Genomic DNA, 24,253 nt, shown 5'->3' on the forward strand with positions numbered 1-24,253 from the left:
TATGAGTATCACCTCTGACATATGTTTTTGCAGGACTAAGTAAGTACATACAGGGTTTCGATTATATCTCTATGTATCTATATGTCATAGTTAGTTTTGGTACGACATTTTAGATGTCCTATTCTTGATACTACACATTTGATGCTACATATTCTTGATGCTACACCAAGCGTGCTAAATCTATATGATGGTGTAAGTTCATGTCACTTTTCTTGTCATAGTTGAGAGAATGGTCTCTATTTTTTTACTTAAAACTTCATCCATCACAAGTCTAGGTTTTGTCATCAGTTTTTATTGTATATAGCTTTCGGTTAGTTTTGGATAGAGTCTTTCATAGAGTCCAGGCCTATATCAAGGGTGGGAGTCTTTGTATACTGCTTGCAACAAGTCAACAACAAAAGTGACAAGCACACTTTAGGTATGCATTGTAATTTTAGTTTTTATTTAATCATTATTATGCATTTGCATGTGTTTTGCAGGCAGATGTAAGTTGAAGGGTATTTTGTTTTTCTTTGGGATTGGTTTTGCCGGGAAACTTTTGCATGTAGGTAGAAGAAGATTCAAGTACAACTTCAAGCAAGAATTCAAGAGAAGAAGTATAAAATCAAAGGAAGCATTACAATAGGACATCCTTTTAAGACATGATAGCCATCCGTATATTGTGAAGAAGTATCAAAGACAAGACTCATCATTGTAAAGGTTGTGAAAGAGTCATTTGTAAAAGTGTCATCATTGGAAGAGTCAATATTGTAAAAGAGTCAATCTTCCTAGAGTAAAAAAGGCAATATTTGGAGGCATAGGAGTTTCTTTTGGGAAGATGTCATGGTTGGGTGTTATAGGGATTAATGCACGGGTGTTTGGTGATGTAGAAAACCCCCAAGGATCTTCTCAGGATCCTCGATATATAGTCAGATTAGCTGCAGTTGTCACAAAGATACATGCATATCTATGTTTAACAAGTGAATATCAAAGCGAGAAGGAATAATTACCTCGAGTCTTAGTGTGGTGTTTTTGGAGAGCGCAATGCAGCTAGGAGGAAGACCCCTGAGCTGAATCTAGATTGAAACCTGCATATAGCAAAGACAAGCGTAATATCACAGCATAAAACCTTGATAAACAAATGCATACTTATAAAAGACATCTAGTTGCATATAACTAAGCCACTCATGCTAAAAGATATTGGATAAACATATAAACAAGTTAGACTACCAACATAACGGAGTGTACAACACAACTATAGTTCTATATTAATGTAGAAAGAGTGATTACAACCATCATTTGCATCAGCCTTCCCCTACCCCTCTAGCTCCTCTCTCTCTCTCTCTCCCTTCTTAACCTCTTTTGATTCCTTAGTCTGAGACTCTACTCGATAGTCAAATAGGCAATCCTTTCAAATGGTTTGACCTCCTTCACAATGGCCCAAGCTTTGCATATATAGCATTTAGGGTTTCAGTTGCCAGGTCTTTCATGAGTTCCATTAGGCAAAAGAAGTGATGTTTCCATGCCTTAATTCTCTTTCTCATTTGCATACTCCATTAGGAATTAGTAATTCCCCCAAACAGGTCGAGTTCTAATGTTTCCCTCCTTTGATGAGCTGACATAAGAGAGAATCTAGGGATATTTTCTTATTGAATTGAGGCTTCTGTGATCCATAACATTTATTAAGAAGATTTTCGGCTTAAATCACATAAAGAAAACCTTTTTCGATGCATTTTGAACCAACTAGTGTGGTTCATCGTCAAGACAAGTTGAGAAGTCAGATCATGGCTGCCAATATATAGGGAGAGCAGATCATCCAAATGGCTAGGTTGACAAGGTTGATCATCAAAGGTTCCTCTATTGTTCAAGGGAAAACCTTTATCTTCTATTTCCTCCATAAAACCATCAAGCATATCCTACCATCATGCCCTCTATCACTTTTAACCAATGCTCAAAAGATTCCTCAAAAAACAAGCATTCTTTCCTTTTTCGTGTTGACTGATGTAGGACACCTTATTGCCTACCTTTTGATAGGTCTCTTCCTATCGACTTCAACACTCTATCTAGGAAGAAGACCCAAAAACACTTTGGTGCCTTGGTACTTTCAAACATAAGTGGTAGGTCACCCTGTGTTTGATCAGGGGTTTTCATTATTGTCTTCTAGTTAAATGATTCTACGAGTGTTCGATGACAAAAACATTTTTCGCACTCTCTAGATCGTACTGTGCATCTTGGATACCATCATCATTATCAGTGGCCATCCTCACGTCTGTTAACGGTCTCCATTATTGATTGGTAATCGAACAATTTCATGCATGTTCAACAACAACACCCATATTCACATGTATCGAACTATGTTGTTCAGTGAAGCGGAAATCAAGACCTTGGGTAGAGGCTTGCATCACTTATCCTTGTTTCCTCTCCCAAGTTGCGGTTATTATTTTTTGGAGACAGGTCATCAGAATGATCCTATTATGACACTGGTTCTGCATTGTGCTTATCGTTGGCCAGCATCTTCATATCTCATTTATGAGAAAATCACTCTAACATAGCTATTGAGCGTGGGAATTCCTGACTTAGGACATGATTTTAGTTGTTTTATATATATGTGTTGTATCAAGTTTCTCATGTCGCCCGAAGCTCCAATCCTCTCTCTCATTTTTCCAAAGAAAAGGATAGTTAAATATAAAGTATTTCAACCATCGTCACAACCTCTAATCTCGCACTTTAGGGGGAATCTGTTATACAGGAAAATGACCACCTCATCCGCTCAGAGGATAAAGACATACTGACTGAAGGACTGACCAAGTTCACAGGCCCAGTTTTCAAGCTAACATTGTCTAGACACTATCAACCTGCTTAATAAAGCTTCTCAGCAAGCCTAAGGGTGCATTAGTGCCTAGGGTAACTCTACTTGTTACCTCGAGAATAGTTTTAGTGACCCTACATTAGTTTCTATGGGTCAAAAGAGTGAATTGACTAAGAAAATATCTATTAAGAAGAGTTTCAGCCTAAATCACATAAAGAAAACCTTTGTCAACGTGTTTCGAACCAACTATTTTGGTTCATCATCTAGAGAGTGTGAAAAATGTTTTTGTCATTGAACACTCATAGAATCATTTAACCATAATACAATAATGAAAACCCTTGATCAAACATAGGGTGGCCTACCACTGATGTTTGAAAGTACCAAGGCACTGAAGTGTTTTTGGGTCTTCTTCCTAGATAGAGTGTTGAAGTCGATAGGAAGAGACCTATTGAAAGGTAGGCAATAAGGTGTCCTACATCAGTCAACACGAAAAAGGAAAGAATGATTGTTTTTTGAGGAATCTTTTGAGCATTGGGTCAAAGTGATAGAGGGCATGATGGTAGGATATGCTTGATGGTTTTATGGAGGAAATAGAAGATAAAGGTTTTCCCTTGAACAATAGAAGGCACAACAATGGTTTTAACCATGCAACACTAGACTCATGAACACCAAAGAGTGTTAGGATACAGAGATGCAAGAACATCAAGGTATATAGGCTAAACTCATAGGATGGTAAGATTCATATTGAGAGGTCATCACAAGAAAGGTTTATCTGAAGGAGTGCCATGTTCAAGGGAGCGACTGTTGCTAAAATACTCTTTCAAAATACGAAACATAACGTAGTTTTATTGTCCACTTTCCCCATCTGATTAGTTTAGTGACTCCAAATGGGTAAACTCATCAATCTTTTCATGTTTTAAGAGTCTGAAAAGGACCGTAAAAAGAGTGACTCTATGCCCTATCTGATTAGTTTAATGAGTCCAAATAGGTAAACTCATCGATCTTTTCATGTTTTCAGAGTCTAAAAAGGATTGTAAAAAGAGCAACTCTATTCCTCATCTATGTAATTTAATAAGTCCAAATGAGACAACTCGGTGGTATTTTCATATTTCAAGAGTCTGAAAAGATTGTAAAGAATGACTCCAAGGTGGTCCCTTTGTCATAGTTGTTAATCGGGTGCAACAAAAGCTTAATAGTATACCCGAAACAGTTCCTTTTCTGTGAGTTAATCTACTGAGTCCGGATAAAGAGAAACCTATGCTCAATGTATGTTTGCCTCATTTTGTTACGAGTACGAGGGGACGGAGTAAAATCAATTTTTGTTGTGAAATTTAATGAGTCACATGACGACAAACTCAATACCTTCATCAAATTTTAATGAGTCAAATGAAGAAAACTCAAGGTATCTTTTTCAGTTTAGTGAGCGAGGTAAAAGAGGTAAAAGAACTACGCATTCCTTCTTCGTAGATTTAATGAGCCTGACGAAGGGGAAAAACTCGGGGATTTTTCAATTTAAGAGCAAGAAATAGTCCCAAAAAATAAAGCACTCATATCGTCGTCGTAAATGTTTAATGAGCCCAATGATGAAAACTCAAGGTTTTTTCGATTTAACGAGCGAGAAAATTTCCTAAAAAGAATGCTCAGAGCTTCTTCATAAGTTTTTAACGAGCCTGAAGAAGGAACTCAAGGTTTTTTCGATTTTATGAGCGAGAAAAAAGTCCCAAAAAAGAATGCTCAATCGATCTTTTTCAGTTTAATGAGCTAGAAAAAGAGGGAAAAAGAGTTGTCTGGACCATCATTGTAAGTTTTTAATGAGCCCGACGATGAAAATCTCAGGGATTTTTCAGTTTTAGAGCAAGAAAACATCCCATAAAAGAAACCGCTCATAGAGAATCGCACATGGTCATTTCTGTCGTTCAATCCTGAAAATTCTTTCATCAAAACATGAGCAATTTTTGCTAATATGGGGTCATGGCGCATGATAATTATCATTGGAAATGGACTACTTCGACTTTAATGACTTCAATTAAGGTAATTCATGTCTCCAAAGTGACTATAAGGGAGTTATTTAGCCTCCACTTTCACCATTTGCATCATTTGAGAGTTGTGGGAGTGTTTTGGAGCTACAGAGGACCAGATTTTCCATGGACAATTGCGGGAGATCCGAGCAACCATTCGATGTGCCATGGTAGATGCCAAAATCTTGATCTTTCATTATTCAACCTTTTTTATCAGCTTTTGGGGTGATTTTTTGGAGAACTTGGGAGCACTAGTTCATTAATTGTGCCTAACGCCCCCTATTAGGCCTGCAGGGAGCGTTAAACGCCCTTTAAGACCTAGTGGAGGGCGTTAATCCTCCCTGTATGTCACTAGGGGGGTGTTGGTGCATGAAGGTGCACCCTAAAACCCCAAGTAGTGATTTAATAAGAAATTTTGTCCCATTTTCACTAATGTTTTGGTTGATTTGTGCAGGTTTTGAGCCATTATGACTAGTCTATGAAGAGAACGGGCCCATGACCGACAAGAATTGTTGATGCAAAATGATCTCGCTTGCACACTTGCATTGCGCCACTGTGGGATGATGGAGTATGATAAGTTGGACTTGATGAAAGGTCAGGAGGACCTTTTGAGCTAGATTATTTAGCGTCAGGATGAACACGAGCAGGTGTTCAAGGATTAGGGATCACGAGTTGGCCATTGACTGATATGATATATATTACTTGACCAGTTTTTCATGCAGAGGAGCACGGGATAACCTGACTGAGGGTAGGCTTGATCCTCGATCCACCCTAGAGTTGGTTCAAGCTTACTATATCCCTAAGAGCAGACTCATCAGCAACAGAGTCCCTATATAGAGGATTAGGTCCATATCTATGAGGGCCATTTTATGGTTGATTGTGTGTTTAGCGGGGTCGAAGAGTCCCCATGTTGCAACAAAGGCCCAATTGTTGCTTGCAGTTGACTTTTTCCAACCACATATATTCAACTAGTGCGAGGCAGTGCTTCATTAGTTGAAGACAGAATTGACTGCGTGCAAGACTCAAACTCAATGTAATTTTGGGTATGGCACTCTCATTGTCTCATTCATACTTGATAGGGTACCTGTTATGCACCCACAGATGAGCTTAGTTCCCCTTGATCCGAGGGAGCCTCAAAGGGGTGATGGGCATCACTTGATCCTCACACAGGAGGAGGACCTATCCGACATTTTTTTGAAGAATATTTCTTCGAATGTCTTAGTGGCCAAATTGTGATGATTGACAACTGTTCCTGTGATGGCATGGACTTCATCGGTGACCCTGACTTGATTCTGCCACCAGGAACAAACTAGGGGCCTCAAGGTAAGAATTATTTTGAGAGTACATCAAGTATTTTTAAGCTTTTGAATGTTTATGTTGATTTTATGGGTGAACAAGTACTCGAATGAAGCTTTTTTCTTGACAAATATGTGGCACTAGTATGACCTGCAAGAGAACCTTGCCAAGTGAGGCTAGGAGGCCAACTACCTGATTGGGGGGTGATTCTAACAGTCTTCGCGAGGTTCTGAGGAACCTGGAGGTCTCAAGCATGGGTGTACCCCCCCTTCCTATGAGGGATATCCCCGCTCATATGCAGCGTCACATAGTCGGTGTGCCTGAGCGGTTTCTGGTTTCTCTTCAGAGGATAGCTAGAGCAGTGTTATCATTTCATGAGTAGTAGGCTCTATTAGCAGTGCTTTGGTATAGCCAGCAGGTGTTTATAGCTAGTCTTGTTGGACACAGATTGTCATTGATGTCAATATGGAAATATTCAATGAGCAAACGGATCCAAGAGGAGCAGAACTTATATATATATATATATATATATATATATATATATATATATATATATATATATATATATATATATATAGTATGTATGTATGTATATCTATCTATATATATATTTATATATATGTATATATATATATATAATATGTATATAATATATATGTATATATATATATATGTATATATATATATATATATATATATATATATATATAGATATATATGTATATATATGCATGCATTTAAATAGCGTTTGGGGACCATATATGCCAAAGTTACAGGAGCAAACATAGCCAACAGAGGATGCAGACAACCATCAGAGCAATAGAGGAACAAGTAGAGCTATGGGTGCATGTATATTATCGGGAGCTATCGGGCCACAAAAGAACTATATGCATGCAGATACAGGTGGAGGAGCATATATCATACATATGTGTTTTTACACTATCGGGGGTGGAGAACCTTATACATATACATTTATGCTATTGGGCCTGTTAAAACCCATGTATGCATGCTTTAACACTATCGGTGGACAGAAATCCCATATACATGGGCAAATACACTATCGAAGGTGGATTGTGGACTTGAAACTCTATACATGGGAGTGTTGAGTTGTATCGAGTCTGGTACATTGCATCGTTATGAGGGGTCTACGTTAACGTCAAGCCTTGACCCTGTGCAACTTGCGATCGCCGATAGTGATAATCGCATCGGCACTTCGGAAGTAGGCACTACAATATGTCAAGCGGTCCATTGCGATCGCCGATAGCGATATCGCATCGGACCTCCGCCAGGGGCAACTCCCGACTGCGATGCATATCCATGCGGACCCGCCGCACATTGCAATATAAGTTAATCTATTATCGCATCCGTCACAATCACATATGTTATGAAGCCTTGCCACACCCAAGCACCGATTGCGATGAATGTTGCGGACCTGATGCGACATCACAACTTGGCTTAATATAATATTGCGTCCAGTGGTGGATCGACCGTCGGCCATCGGTGGTGTCATGGGCCTGACATATAAAGGACCACCGACAATCGTGAATCACCGAATGCAATTTAAGTTGTGGACCCGATATAGTTTAGATGCAAGTGTAATATTGCTTAAAGTCTGCTCCTTAGTATTTTGACTGGTTTTTCTCATATACTCTGTGTAATGAAATATTTGGCTTGCGTGGGGTGTTTTAGGACGAAAGGCTTACAATAGTTATTTCGATGGTTCAGAAGGCTGAACGTCAGTTAAAAGGGGTGAATCATGGTGATTGTGATTGCGATCAGGACACAACATCTCCGTTAAACTAGTGAAAAAAACTTTGTGTATGCCTGCAACCATTACCAAAAGGAGCACTGTTATGGTAAACCGGGAAGATGTGTTCTCCATGGATTGTTTGGACCTGTCAAATGAATCTACGTGTCTCCAGAGAGTCAGTGAACTCGCACAGTGCAGAGGAAGCTACAGTGACAAGGAGGAAGCCTAAGAGGTGGTGTAAGTGGAAATGAATGGACAGAGGCATGGGGAATGAATAAAACAAGAAAAACAAAGAACTGTGGTTGTATTTGTGGTGGTGAATAACCAAAGTGAGAGGCAACAAAAGTAGCAGAGGTAGCAGAAGCAACAGAGTAGGAGTGAAGGAGAACCTCAGCAGAATAGATATCAACAGCATACCTGTTTATACGAGGTTTGGGTTGGATCCCAAGAGGTTGGAGCCTTAGAACTGAACATCACTGACATCCTTAGGGGTTGGTGCTCCTAAGTGCAGAACCATTGCAAAACAGAGTTGGTGTTCTGGAGGTTGGAGCCTCACTGAAGTCCAAGTTGGAGCTTGGCAACTAATCACTACTAGATATATACTTATATTGTATTTACTTCATTGCACTGTTTTGTGTTAATAAAAGCATTAATTCTAGCTGTCAATTTATGTGTTCTATATATATATATATATATATATATATATATATATATATATGCTTTTGGTAATAACTAGAACAATTAAAAAGAAATATTGATTCACCCCCCCCCCCCCCTCAGTATCTCCAACAATTAGTATCAAAGCAGGCTTCTTCATACTAGCCTAACAGCTTGAAGAAGGATCCGCAGCCATGATGAGAAATCACGAAGCATCAAGAAGACCTCCTCTATTCAATGGCATTAACTTTGGTTTCTGGAAAAAGAGAATGACCTACTACTTAATGTCCCTTGGACCTAAAGTCTGGCATTTTGTTCAAAATAAGTGTCATATGCCTACCACTCTTCCAACAAATCAAGATGAGAGGAAAGCCTACATTGCAAATGCAAAGGCCTTAAACTACATCACTAGTGGAATCACTGATTCTGAGTTCACAAAAGTCATGAACTGTGACTCTGCCAAAGAAATGTGGGACAAGCTAGTTGGCTTATACGATGGAGACTCAAAAGTAAAGAAGGTAAAGCTTCAAACTCACAGAAGACAATTTGAATGCCTGAGGATGGAAGATGAAGAAGATATTGCAGCATACCTCCTCTGAGTAGCTAAAGTGGTCAACTCCCTTAAATGATTGGATGAAAAAGTTGAAGAAAGTATCATTGTTCAAAAATTATTAAGATCTCTTCCAAATAGATTTGACTCCAAAATAAGCACCATCGAAGAAGCAAAGGATCTTGATACCCTCAAGATGGATGAACTCCATGGAATCCTCACTGCCTATGAGATGAGGAAAGGTGGCCCAAACCCCAAAGATGTAGCATTCAAGGCTTCAAAGTTAAAGAAGGGGAAAGAAAGGAATGATTGTAGTGATGAGTCTGATGTGGAATCTGAATTGGCTCAATTTGTACGAAAGTTGATGTAAAGGATCTAAGCTTAAAGGAAAGTACCCTCTTATCTATTTTAAGTGTGGAAAAATAGGTCATTATGTAGAAAAATGTCCACATAAACATGATAGTGATGATGAAGGAAATTCTAAAATAATGGCACACAAAAAGAAAGGGTTCAATAAGAACTTCTTCTTTAAGCAAGATGATTCTGATGAGGATGAGTTTATGGTCATCAAAAATAAATCAGATGAGAAAAGTGACCATGATGAAAGCCAAGAAACATTATTCATGGAATTCACAAATGATGATGACTTAGGGATAGAAGGAACTATAGATGAATTGTTAATTAGTGCCATTGAAGAAAATGAAAAACTACGAAATAAAATCATCTCTCTCAAGGTGGAAAACGAGGAAACAAGAAGGAGAGAATATCTCCTGGAAGAAAAACTAAAAGAAAAAGAAGAGAATTGTGAAGAATGTGAGGCTAAAATAGTGTCTCTAAGGAAGGAGATGGAGAAAATTAAAAAGGGTTGTAAAAGCTCTCAATTACTTGAGACTATTCTAAAAAGTAAAAAACCCCAACATGACAAGTCTGGAATAAGTTTCAAAGGAGAATCCTCAAGCACTAAGAATAGTGCGAAACGTTATGCCGATACGCTTTCCTACAATCCAAAAGAAGAAAAAATATGTTATCAAAATCCCATCCCAGATCCAAAGAATGAAGAGAGAATTACTCCAAAGAAGAATGTTGAGTTGAATCATGGATACTACAGCAAATAAAAACCTGTACTCCACCAAGGGCCCATCTCAAATCCAGAGAATGAGGCAGGAGTAATTCCTAGGAAGAAAATCGACTCAAACCATGGCCACTTCAATAGGTAAAAAAGCCATCTTTCTTGGACACCGTTTTCACTGTAAAAACTTCGGTCATCAAGCCAGACATTGCATGGCTTGCAGAAGTGAAATGCCTAAGCTAAAGGGTTGAATAATCAATTCATATGCCGCCAAAAGGTAGGGACAAATCAAAACCTTCAATTCATTTGATCCCTTGACCAAATTTGATCTGATTTGCTCATTCTGCTACAATAATGGACACTATGAACAAAAGTGCCCACTCAAAGGAAGAAAGACGAGTAGTAAGAATTCCAACATGGATAAATGCAGTATGGCTCTATATGCTCAAAATAATGAAAATCATTGGTTTGTGGATAGCGAGTGTTCCAGACACATGACAAGAGACAAAAAGAAGTTTGTCTCATTGAGAAAAAAGGAAGGAAATGTGTCTTTTGGAAGTGGATCTGCCAGAATTGTGGGAAAAGGAACTATTACTCTGATCAATGGAAAAGGAAAAGCTCAAGATGCTCTACTAGTAGATGGGCTCAAACACAATCTCCTGAGTGTCAGCCAAATCTGTGATCAAGGACATAAGGTTTTCTTCAACACCAAAGACTATGAAATAAGGAACTCTTCCTCAGGGGAACTTGTGGAAAAAGGGGTTAGAACACCAGAAAACATTTACACTAAACAAGATTCAGGAAAATAAATGCTACCTGAGTCAGACATATGAAAGTTGGCTATGGCATAAGCGACTTGGACATACAAGCTTCGAAAATCTAGTCAATATCAGCAATATTAGAGTTGTACGAGACATCCCCAGGCTGTTCAAACTAAATCAAGGAGTATGTGGTCCATGTCAACATGGAAAGAAAACCAGAACCAAACACAAGACATAGGAGCTCTCTACATCAAATCCCTTGGAGATCATCCATGCTGATCTTTGTGGACCAACTAGAAATCAAGCACTCCAAGGAGAAAGGTACTTTTTATATGACTATACTAGAATGATGTGGATATATTTTATATAGTATAAATATGAAAATTTTGAATGTTTTAAGAATCTAAAAGCCCTTGTAGAAAATGAAAAAGATTCAAAAATTAAGTGCCTCAGAACAAATAGAGGGGGAGAATTCACATCAAACGAGTTTAGTACGTTTTGTAATATTCATGGAATTAAAAGGGGATTCTCTACCACCAGAACACCTCAACAAAATGGGGTAGTTGAAAGAAGAAACCGAACAACCCAAGAAATGGCAAGAACAATGTTACTAGTAGCAGACTTGCATTTGAAATTCTGGAGAGAAGCAATAGGGACATCTACCTATACATTAAATCGAACTCTATTGAGACCAAACTGTGAAAAAACACCTTATGAGTTATGGAAAGGAAGACCAACTTTAGTAAATTAGTTCAAGATCTTTGGAAGTAAGTGCTTAATAAAAATCAATGATGGCTCACCAGGAAAGTTTGATTCTTGGGTTGATGAAGGGCTATTTCTTGGATACTCTACACGAATCAAGGCTTACAAGTACTACAATTTTCGACTGAAGAAAATAGTGGAAAGCATTGATGTAAAGGTTGATGAAGGACTTCCAGAAAAAGAAATTGAAGAATATGAAGATAATCTTTTCATTGAAGAAGAAGGGCCTAAAGAAGAAGAACCTGAAGAAGAAGAAATAGATGAGGAAGAATAAGAGGAGAAAGAACCACCTCATACCCCTTCAAAGATGAAGTTTATCTAGAAATATCATCTAGAAGAGTAGATTTTGGCAATATAGATGAAGGGATGAAAACCCGAAGAGGGGTGACCATTACACCAAAGAGAAATTTTATTGCTCTTCCATCTTTGACAGAACCAGAAACATTTGCAGAAGAAAGTAAGGATCCTCATTGGGTAAAAGCCATGGAAGAAGAAATGTCCCAAATTGACAAGAACAAGACATGGGAGCTAGTACCTCGTCCAAAGGACAAAAACATAATAGGAACCAAATAGGTGTTCAAAAATAAAATGAATGAGGAAGGATAGGTTATCAGAAACAAGGCAAGGCTTGTCTACAAAGGCTATTCACAAATTGAAGGAACTGACTTTGAAGAGACATTTGCACCAGTAGCCCATATGGAAGCTATCAGGATGTTCTTGGCTTTTTCTTGCACAAAAGGATTCAAAATCTATCAAATGGACATGAAATCAGCATTTCTAAATGGGGAACTCAAAGAAGAAGTCTACATGGAGCAGCCAGAAGGGTTTGATCTAACAGAAGGAAAGGACTTAGTCTGTAAGCTGAAAAAAGATTTAAATGGGTTGAAACAAGCTCCTAGAGCTTGGTATGAAAGACTGGATCACTATCTACAACAACAAGGCTTCAAAAAGGGAGTGGCTGGAAGTAATCTATTCATAAAGACGGATGAAGGTAAGTTACTAGTTACTTTTGTGTATGTCGATGATCTGATTTTTGCTAGCAATAATGATGAAATGAGCCATGAATTTTCTCAAAACATGTCAAAAGAGTTTGAGATGTCAATGATAGGAGAGTTGTCTCACTTCCTTGGACTTCAAGTATCTCAAACCAGAGTAGGATCGTGTATATCTCAAACCAAATATCTAAAATACATGCTCAAAAAATATGGAATGGAGCACTGTGCACCCATGAGCACACATATGACCACAAATTGCAATTGAGCAAAGATGATGACTCCCCTCTAGTAGATACAACTCATTATAGGTCAAATATTGGAGCCCTTCTATACTTAATAGCTACAAGACCAGACATAATACAGGTAGTAGGAATGGTGGGAAGATTTCAATCTGCTCCCAAACAATTCCATTTATTAGCTGTAAAAAGAATTCTTAGATATCTGAAAGGAACTTCTGATTTTGGTCTTTGGTACCCAAAGAGCTCGACACTAATTGTAATTGTATACACTGATGCTGATTGAGCTGGAAGTATAGATGATCGGAAAAATACTAGTGGAAATGCATTCTTCCCAGGATACTATTTAGTATCCTGGCTCGGCAAAAAACAATCATCCATATCATTATCCACAACCAAAGTCGAGTATATTTCTGCAGCAGACTGTTGTACTCAGATACTATGGATGAAGGAAGCTCTAAAAGATGTTGACATATGTACAGATCAACTGATTACCATCTATTGTTACAACACAGGTGCTATAGGTATAGCAGGTTCTCTTCCTTGGTAGTAGTTTCGGGCAAGAGTTCAATGGTGATTTGTAAGGAAGGAATCTGACACTTGATTGGTAAAATTTCTTCTAAGCCATAAGCTAGTTGAAAAGGTGTGAAGCTTGTAGTAGTTTTAATTGAAGTTATGTATGCCCATAGCACAGGATATAACATTCGATGCTAGTGGGTTTTATAATTCCCTACTAACCTATGGATCATGTTTTTTAAGACGTCATTGATGGCCTCTACTTGACCATTAGCTTGTGGGTAGTAGGAGGATGATTGATCCCAGTGAAAACCGAGCAAAAATGTTAAGTCAGACATCATGTGATTCTAAAAATGAGACCCATGGTCTGTAATGATCAAGCGGGACACACAAAAGCAAAAGATGACCTGATTAAATAGGAATAATGTCACAGTTTCTCCATCGGCTCGGAAGGTGGGAGGGGCCTCAGCCCATTTCATGAAATAGTCCACAACTACGATAATACAGTTGTATCCAGCAGAGGAAACAAGGTTGCAAGTTATGAAGTCTATCTCCCATTTGGAAAAGGGATGACGGAGATAATTGGCTACAGTGAGGCCAGAGGAGCTAGCATTTTCTTTGCAAACACTTGACAAGGATGGCATTGCTAGATAGCCTTGATACAATCTTTGAACAAGGTCGGCTAGTAGTAGCCTGCACACAAAATTTTCTGAGAAGTAGATATGCTAGAAATATGACTACCACATGCCCCAGCATGGAATTCATTAAAAATTGTTCCACCTCCTCATGAGTGAGGTAGCGTTGAAGAATTGTATCAGCACCATGGCGATATAATGTATTGTTAAGCACTAAATAGTGCAGCACTTGGTGGCAGATGCGACGACGGTCACCTAACGATAGCTCAGGGCAAAAACATTGCACTTGGAGGTAGACAAGAATGTCACCATACTAAGGGTCAATAGTTTCAATAAGAAATACAACTTCATCCAAAAGAGGATCGTGGGCTATCTCGTTAGGATCGACAATGGGAAGGTCTGAAAAAAGTTCGGTGACGACTAAGGAATTTTTCACCTTGGTAGCAGTGAAAACCAAATCAAATTGTTGGAGGATCATGATCCATTTGGAATATTTTCCTCCAATTACTTGACCAAATAAAATGTGTCTCATGGGATTCTCCACAGTGATGACAGTAGTCTGTTGCAACAGTATGTAATGTCAGAAGTGGTTGACAACAAAGACAACTACCAAGGACAACTTTTCCACATGTGAATATCTGAGTTCGGGCCAACCAGACCTTTTGACAAATAATATATCACATGGTCACTCTGGTCATCATGAGTTTGAACCAAGACCATTCCTAGAGAGGATGGCGAGGCTGCTAGGTATAGAAGAAAGTCGTGCCCATAGTTGGGAGCACTAAGGAGTGGGGCTGAAATAAGCGCATTTTTCAAAGCATCAAATGATCAATTGAGCTTGATCATCCCACAGATACGACACTCCGTTCTTAAGTAGGTGCATGAATCCTTTCATCAACTCAGCATAGTTTTCAATGAGCCATCGTAAGAAGTTTGCTTTCCCTTGCAAACATTGGAGCCACAGAATGGATTGTGGTTCAAGAAATTGAGTAATTTCCTTTACCTTATCAAGATCAACCCTAATCTCATACTTGGAGACAATGAATCCAAGTAAGAATCTAGACTCGAAAAAGAAAATGCATTTATGTGGATTCAAACGTATGTTATAAAACTGGCACCTACGAAAAATAACTCTTAAATGATTTAGGTGTTATGCTCGCTTCTTGGAATGGGCTGGAAGGTCATCCAAGTAAGCTTGAACGTTATGCCTGATATTGTGAAATGTGTAGTCCATGGCCCTTTGAAATGTTTCTCCAACATTCTTTAAATCGAATGGGCATTTTCAATAGGAATAGATTCCCCATGGGAAAACGAAGACGGTTTTGTACTAGTCTTTTGGTTTTATAGCAATCTGGTTGTAACCTGAGAAACCATCCATGAATGAGAATGATTCACAACTGGCATAATCGTTTATGAATGGTGTCGGATAATTATCATTTGGACATGTGGTGTTCAAGTCTCAATAGTCGACACATGTGCGGATGGTTCCTTGTTTCTTATCAACATGAACTAGATTGGAAACCCATTCCATTAAGGGAACAGTATAGACGAAACCAGCACGTAACAACTTTTCCACCTCGGTCTTGATGGCTGTCGTTTTACGAGGGTGGACTGGTCGAAGGCTTTGGCGGACAGGTTTAGCATTGTCATATATCTTGATGTCATTATCGATGATAGAAGGGTGTATGCCGAGAATTTCCTCATAAGACCAAGCGAATACATCAAAGAATTCCTTAAAAAGGTAGGTGAATCTTGCAATTTCCTCAAGATTGCAATCTGCTCCAACCTGGATGTTTTCTACGATGCCTGTCGTGACAAAAATATCGATGAGCAATGTCTTTGAAATATTTCCCATGTTTCCTTCCGAGTCCAAAGTTTGGATAGTCATATAAGGTGAGGAAATGATTTTAGGTGCATTGGATGATAGGATTTGAAGAGGCATCATGTTTGAATAAGACATCGAAAAACGATGGTGCGAGTCCTCCCAAGGTTGCTCTTCTAAACTCATGATCTCTCTGATAGCTTCATCTGTAGGTAGGACTTGATTGAGGGGATCGAAAGGAGTAGTTATGGGAGGGGTGGTGGTACAGTTGGCCGTGACCAAAGTGACTTAAGACTCAGATGTAGATTGAATGGCCTGGTAGGCCAATTCAATTAGTGACAATGGAATTTTTTCTCCGTAAGTATTAATGTGTGAAGGGGCCAGTAAGATTCAAGGATCGGTCAGTTCGTGAGGAATGGATGAAACCATATTGATCATCTATGGAACCGCTAGTGATAGAAGAGGGAAACAACTCATCAGGGAAGATCCCTTCAATAGATCTATACCAATACTAGCATAAGAGTTAGGTACCCCACCCACTAAGGGTATAGAGCCACTAGCTAACAGGGAATAATCAGGGGTGCAAAAGGATAGCTGGTCTGCTATGACTATCTTTCCATCCAATGGAAATAGGATGATGTGAAAGAAAATAGACATAATGGCAGTCATGGTGTAAGTCCAACTGTGACCCAACAATGGATTATAGTCGAGCTTTCTATCTATGACTTCGATGTCCACCGTTACCGTTTTTGCATTCAAGGTGATGGGGTAGCTAGCTAGATAACCTTTTGGGATGAAAGTGTGGCTGTCAAAAGCTTTAAGGGAATTCAATGACGGGGATAAGGTTGGAGAACCCAAAGCAAGCCAACATGAAGCTGACATTACGCAGGTTGAAGCACCTTCGTCAATGATAGTTCTATGTATTCCTTTTCCTTTCGAAAATATTTGCACCTGAAATGAAAGCTGGTGTGAAAGGGGAGGTTTACATTTTTCCATGTTGAAAATTGCAAGCATGGAATCCTGAGGGTCGATACCACCAATATCCAAAAGAAAATCTTTCCTTTGTGTTGGACAGGTTTGTAATACTTCGAGCACTGACATAGCCGATGGCGCTTGCGCCAAATCTTCTACAATACTGTAGTTTTGGGCGGCACATGCAGATGTATTATGCATTGTGTGATGAAGTGCCCCTTTAGGGGGCGAATCACAAGATCAATAAAAGGCCTTTCGATATGAAGATCATTAGGTAGCAATGGGTTTTGACTTGAGGAGGGTTCCTTTGCATGAGCGACTGGAGCTCTAGAATATTTGGCTCTGGTTTGTAAATATACCGTTTCAAAGGTGTAAATGGTAGAGGGTCATTCACCAGCCGAAGGATGTTTTGAGCCACCATTTTTCCCTTGCAGGGATTGGGGCTGGTTTGCAATAAGGTGTTGCTACTGCTGAGCAGGGAAAGGATTATTTAGGACAACAAGCATCCTTCCAGTGTCATTTTTAGCAATGAAATCTATCCATTCCTGAAGACGCAGACAATGATAGGTCATGTGTTCTTTGGCATAAATTTTGAAAGGGAATCTGGGGGGCTTATCCTTTCCATCATCAAAGGGTGCAACAACCTTCTACTTTGGGTTGTGCTACTTTGTTGACTGCTCTTCATAAGGATTGGTCTTTTTCTTATTCTTCTTGTTCTTACCACCGAGTTTTTTGTAGACTACACATAGTTTATCACCGTAGTAGGAAGAGCAGTCAATTTGGTAGAGGGGTCAACTAACATCTGGTAAATGTGGTCGTTGAGTTGTTTTACAGAAGCACTAGAGGTTGCATCAATAATACCATCAGCATGCACTCCAGGTTGTTGAGTAGCATGAATTGGGAATGATGTCATATAAAGTGCTAGACTGTGAATATATCATATCTAAGTGTTGGGCACGATGAATGGATTGGTCTTTTATGACTGCACCACCTAAGGCAACATCTTTAGAAATTTGGGGGAGTAGAGACTTGCAGAACCAATCCGCTAATAGATAGTCTAGGAAGGGATCTTTGACAAACCTCCACCTACGTCTCCATTCATGTATATGATCAGATATGTGGTTGGAAATATCATGACGTAATGAAGTGATGAGTTCCATCCTAGTTTCATAGTGGATGGGTAGCTGGAATTGCTTTAATAATTCCATCACTAAAGTGCAAAAGGTATTGACTGACACGCGTGGTAACTCGATGTACCACTTGGCTTCATTACCAATAAGGTTGCAGGGAAAGAGAAGTAGATGGATACTATCATCCACCATGGAGTTAGAAACACAACATAGATGATAGGTGGTGATGTGTGTACCCAGATCCTCCCCTTGCTTCCCTTCTAACTTTGGGATGCCTGTCGGTATTTAATGAGGGATTAGTTCCAAAGTAAGTTGTGATAGATGGGGTCATTTGTAAGTTTGTACAAGTCAAGGATATCAAGCGTTGGCAAGAAAGGCAAGGATTTTTATGCCCCCGAATCGAATCAAGGTGATGACATATGACTTAAGGATCCTTACAGTCCTCCCATCGTTTTGTTTCCAATATTATATATAGGTTGCATGGTATAGTAAGTGCCTTGGGGTATGGTATTGTACGATGGGTTTCCATAGGGGTTGTTAGGCTGGGGCATAGAAGTTCCCCTAGGATAAGGAGTGCCCCCTTGACTCATTTGAGGTTGTGATTAGGGTTCCCCTATGGATTGATTGGGACCTTTTTTAGGGTTCCCACTCACCACATAACTAACCATAGGTCCTTGACTAACATAAGGAGGGTTCATGTCAATCAATGACTGACCATGCATACCTGAAAATGGAGGAGGAACTGTTATGCTCCCGACTAATATATGCATATTGGGAACAATGCCCCCAGATAACTGAATCAGGGGGTTATAACTATACAATGGATGTCAACCATATTGTTGGTTGAAGGGACCCATGCTAACCATGCTATATTGAGCATTATAAGAAGTGTTATGTGTAGCACTTTTCGAAGGTCCAGGGATTGACACAAAAGGAGCGGAACCTAGAATGTACTGGCTTGCACTCGTGGTGGGTGTCACCATAGGGTTTGAACCTAGGACAGATGGCATAGCGAAGTTTTCCATCAGAGGTGTGGTACTGACTATCAACTGGGGAGGTGGTGCTGGACCGAAAATTTCCACAAAATCCCATGACCCATTAGTTGTCGATGGGATGGGTGGAAATGTTCCAACTGAAGACAAAGGAGGTACAAATGCAATGAGAACCAAGAGTGGGCCCAACAAATTTGTGATAAAAGGATTGTATGGAGGAAGAAATCCTTCAGTAAATAAATCCTACGGTAAGCTTGATTCATGGGATGTCCAAACTAATTCTATGTTAGATCTCAGAGACTAATTTCCCGAAGACAGGGAATCCAGTTTACTGGAGCTCCGCAGATCCTCCACAGTGAGTAGGGGAAGTCGTAACAACTTTCAATATTGACGTCGAGCGCCGGATGTAGCCACAGTGGCCAATAATATTTATCAGTAAATTTTACAGTGATTTTTATTAAAGTCTCAGTGCTAACAATATGGCACTTAAAAAATAAAAATAAAACACTAAGGAAATCAATTAACAAGCAGGGGGAAATGATCCTATCTAATAAGCACCGATCACTATAGATGAAACCAGTATCACAATGAATAACAGAGAGAGATGGCCAAATGTAAAGTTACAATTACTCTTGAGCTTCACCTGAACCTCAAATTAAGGGGCCAAGTACTCTCGTGAATATGAGCAGCCTCCCAAAAACTGAAGACAGGGTAGGTTCATCGGTGTTAGGTACCAGGGAAGCTCGCCCCAGTCACCTTGTGTTTGTCCCTAAAAGTATGGCCACTAAGGATACCACATATCACAGACATCACCAGGGGGGGGACATAGTCGCAGACATTATATTGTGTGGGTAGGATACCTGAGTCCCCGACTCAGCTCCGATATCCCCGAAGGGATCCCGATACACAGAATACCCAAAGGAGATGTAAGCAAAGGTGGACTACCTTCACTTACAGTACGATGTTGTTTCATATTTAGCTCCGCTTTTACTGGAGTGGTCCTGAATAGTATGAGTGTAGAAGGATTTCTCTCTCTAATTACACTAGTTTCGTTGTATGATCTTGGACAGTTAACTCATACTACCTATCCCAAGATCCTATGTTGGGTCCCTATAATACTAGTAATTACCCCATTACTATTGTAGTTGTATCCCTTATTAACATTGTTGTGCGCCTATTGTCCCCATATTTTTATTACTGTGCCCCATAGAACCCCTCTATTGTTATTTTTGTGGCTTTATATTATTATTGTTAGGTCGGTTGGGTTATATTGTGACTCCTTAGACTCCTATATATAGAAAGGAGGTTTTGTCATTTGAATCATCCAATAATTGTTCATTTATGTAATGTAAAGGGGGTTTCCCCCTCGAAGAGGCTGAATTCTAAGTCGTTGATCTAGCTTTTCTATCTTTTCTTGAGCTGGTTTCATAACATTTGGTATCAGAGCTTTGGATTCTAGGGTTTCGTTGCTCCAAACAGGTCATCGTGGAATTTTCACTATAACGTTTTTTCTACGACGTTTCAGAAGCTACAACAAAAACCCATTTGAGAAGAAATTGCGCTAAATCTCGGGACCAAATTTCAAAGCTTTTCGCACTATATTTGCGGAGATATGATTTGCGGAAGTTGGTCTTTTTGCAGACTCCTGAATTACATTCCAAACAGGTGACCTGGGGAAAATCATCATAAATTTCTCTCTAAGCATTGGATTGAAATTTTGTAAGAAGGTACAGAAAGAGGACAGATTTTAGTTTTTTGTGTATATTTTTAAGAGCCAAAGGTCAAAACAGTGACTCGTGGCACGTCATACAAGTTCGCTCTACTGAACTAGTCTATAATCAGGTCATCTTGGGAGATTGTGCATAACTCTTCCTTGGAGAATCCAATTTGGATTAGACTGGTGGCATTGGAAAGAGGACACAGAGGGCTACTACAGGTCGCGATTTTAGAACTAGATGATCCAAAATTGCAGAGATACATCAGAATCAATATCAAGCTTCTACAAAGTGAAAAAAGGTGTGTAGTTTGTTTAAATTTTTGCATAAGCTTGGTTTGAAAAATTAGTTTGAATCAGTAATTGATGCCCCGAGGAAAAACAATCCAAACACCTAGCAAGAAACATGAAAGCTCTAGCATGACTCATGAATAAGAGGAAGAAATACAACATGATATATCAAAATTACGAGACCAAGTGCAACAAGTGTCACTTGCACAAAAAGCAACAAAATCTAAGATGGATGGTTTAAGGAAAGATGTAGAAGCTAAGATGGATGGTTTAAAGAAAGGTGTAGAAGCTAAGATGGATTGTTTAAAGAGAGGCGTAGAAGCTAAGATGGATGGCATGGAGGCTAATATGAATGGCATGGACGCTAAAATTGATGGCATGGATGATAAGATGGAAGAATTGAAGATAAATATGAATAAGTTGCTACAAGAAATGGTCACTAATGGTGAAAGGGTAGTAAAGGAAACTCATGAGGAGAACAAAAGAAATGTTAATCATGATTCCATAGACTCTAATGTGGGATCAAAGACCCACCATATTCCAAAAATCGATATGAGGAAGTTTGATGGCAAGGATCCCGTAACATGGATATTACAGATGGAGCAATTTTTCGATCTCAATAATGTGCAAAACACACAAAAGGTACATATTGCAACTTTATATTTGGAACCAAATCAGTTTGTATGGTATCAATGGCTTTGCTTTCGTAAACAAATTATCACTTGGGCAATTTTTATGGAATAATTAACAACACATTATGAGGATACAAAATGCAACACTTTTTTTAGCCAATTGATAAGTCTCAAACAAAAGGGTTCAATAATGGAGCACATTGAGGAGTTCCAAAAATTGAACATAAGAGTAAAAAATATTCCAGAGGTGCATAGGATTGATGTGTTCATAGGGACTTTAAAGGATAATATCCAACATGATGTTCTCCTTTGGGAACCTGATTCATTAGAGAAGGAATTCAGGTTAGCAAGAAAAATGGAAAGCAAAATTATGGCAACCAAGAAGCATACCACTCACAACTATAAAGTTGGAAGTGTTGTTGCCCCTAGTCTTCCACAACCTATAAGGTTGACACCAAAACAATTGAAAGAAAAAAAAGCAAAAGGGCTTTGTTACAGTTGTGATAGCAAATACACTAAAGGTCATAAGTGTGCTGAGAAGAAATTATTCTACATAGATTGTGAAGAGGAAGAAGAAAAGGAGCAAGAAAGGCCAAAAGAAGAGGATATACTCCAGGAACAAAGCCTAGATAAAGAAGAAATGAATCCGACCATATCTTGTAATGCATTGGCGGGAATAACCACTCCTCAAGCCATCAAGATAGAATGATAAATCAAGAAGAAAAAGGTAATAGTGTTGATTGATTCAGGAAGTACCCACAATTTTATTCATTGTAAGGTAGCAAAAGAATTGAATTGCTTCTTATATCCAAAACCAGAGTGTCAAGTGATGGTTGAAAATGGAGGAACAATAAATTGCTCTAGAAAGTGCCATAATATCAAGCTATCCATGGGAGAATATGTATTGACTAGCCCAATGCTTTCCATTCCAATGGGAGGTGCTGATGTTGTACTAGGAGTCCAATGGCTACAATCCTTGGGTACAATAGATTTTAGTTTTCAAGAACTTTTCATGAAATTCTCTGTGAAAGGAAAGGAAGTTGAATTAAGGGGTATTGCAAGGAAACCAAGAAAGATAATCAGCTCTAACGGTATGACAAAGCTTCTAAAAAAGGAACAAAGAGGTGTAATTGCACAATTATGTTCGCTAGATGTTTCCACATTGGAATCATCTATTTCTCCAGATCTCCAAAAAGTCTTGGATAATCATTCCAAGGTATTTGATACTCCCAAAGGTCTCCCACCTATTCGTGATCATGATCATTCTATTCATCTAATTCTAAGAAATGTTCCTTCAAACATCAGGCCGTACAGATATCCCTATGCCCAAAAGAGTGAAATTGAACGTATGGTTACAAAAATGATAGAGGCTGGTATAATTCAACCTCGTCAAATTTGTTTCTATGCTCTAGTAGTATTGGTGCATAAGAAGGATGGATCATGGCGCATGTGTCTGGATTATAGGGAGCTCAACAAGCTCACTATTAAATATAAGTTTCCCATTCCTGTCATTGATGAATTGCATGGATCAATTTACTTCACCAAGTTGGATCTTCATTCAGGATATCATCAAATCAGAATGAAGACTGAAGACATTATGAAAATAGCATTTAGAACTCATGAGGGTCATTATGAATTTTTGGTCATGCCTTTTGGCCTTACCAATGCACCTTCAACATTTCATGGTTTGATGAATTCCATTTTCAAACCATTCCTTAGAAAATTTGTGTTAGTATTTTTTGATGATATACTAATCTACAACAAGTGTTGGAAGGATCATGTTGAACATGTTGACAGGGTGCTACAACTATTGGAGGAGAAACAATTATATGCAAAAAGATACAAATGTTTCTTTGGAGTACAAGAGGTGGAATATCTGGGTCATATTGTATCTCATGAAGGAGTTAAGGTAGACCCTAGAAAAATTAAAGCCATTAAGGAATGGAAAATCCCCACATCCATAAAGCATCCGCGAGGATTTCTCAGGTTGTGTTGTGGCTAGCAACAACCCCCCTTCTTATTTGGTGTTATTATTAATACTAAATAAGTGGGGACCCTTAGTAAAAAATTTAGAAAAATCAGCTAGTGCTTATATTTCCTTTTTCAATAAAACCTACCATCTTAAAATTAGGAGAAGACCCTTAAAAAATCAAAAAGCCTAAGTTTTATGATAAAGTAGGATTATTCCTTAGGAAATATCGCATCGCAAAAGGATCATGGATACCCCCTTGCAAGCTGAATTCTAAAATTGCGAAATCGCGATATGGGACTATAGACATATATCACATCGCATGTGTCAAACATCGCTCACATTGAAATAACTTTAAACTACCGATATGCGACGGCGCATATCGCAAATCGCAGGAAACAAATTAACGAAAATTGTCATATGCCATGCTCCTGCAATATGGCGATATTGCGATATTGTGATAGAGCAATTCTGCTATATTGCGATAAAAGTGGCAATGCGATAGAATGATTATGCGATAATGCGATATTGTGAGTTTGCGATATAGCAAGCAAGCTATGTCATGATTCTGCAATGTTGCGATCTACGATATTGCAAAGCAAATCAGAAAATCACTTCATCACAGATCTCGTGGGCTCGTGGTTTGAAAAATAATTTTCCATAAACCAAGACCTAGTTATGCGCTTTAATGCCAATTA

This window comes from Pinus tabuliformis, chromosome 1_1, assembly GCF_031772625.1.
Source record: "Pinus tabuliformis cultivar Carrire ecotype Pingquan chromosome 1_1, CPIR1, whole genome shotgun sequence".
In the NCBI taxonomy this organism is placed as follows: Eukaryota; Viridiplantae; Streptophyta; class Pinopsida; order Pinales; family Pinaceae; genus Pinus; species Pinus tabuliformis.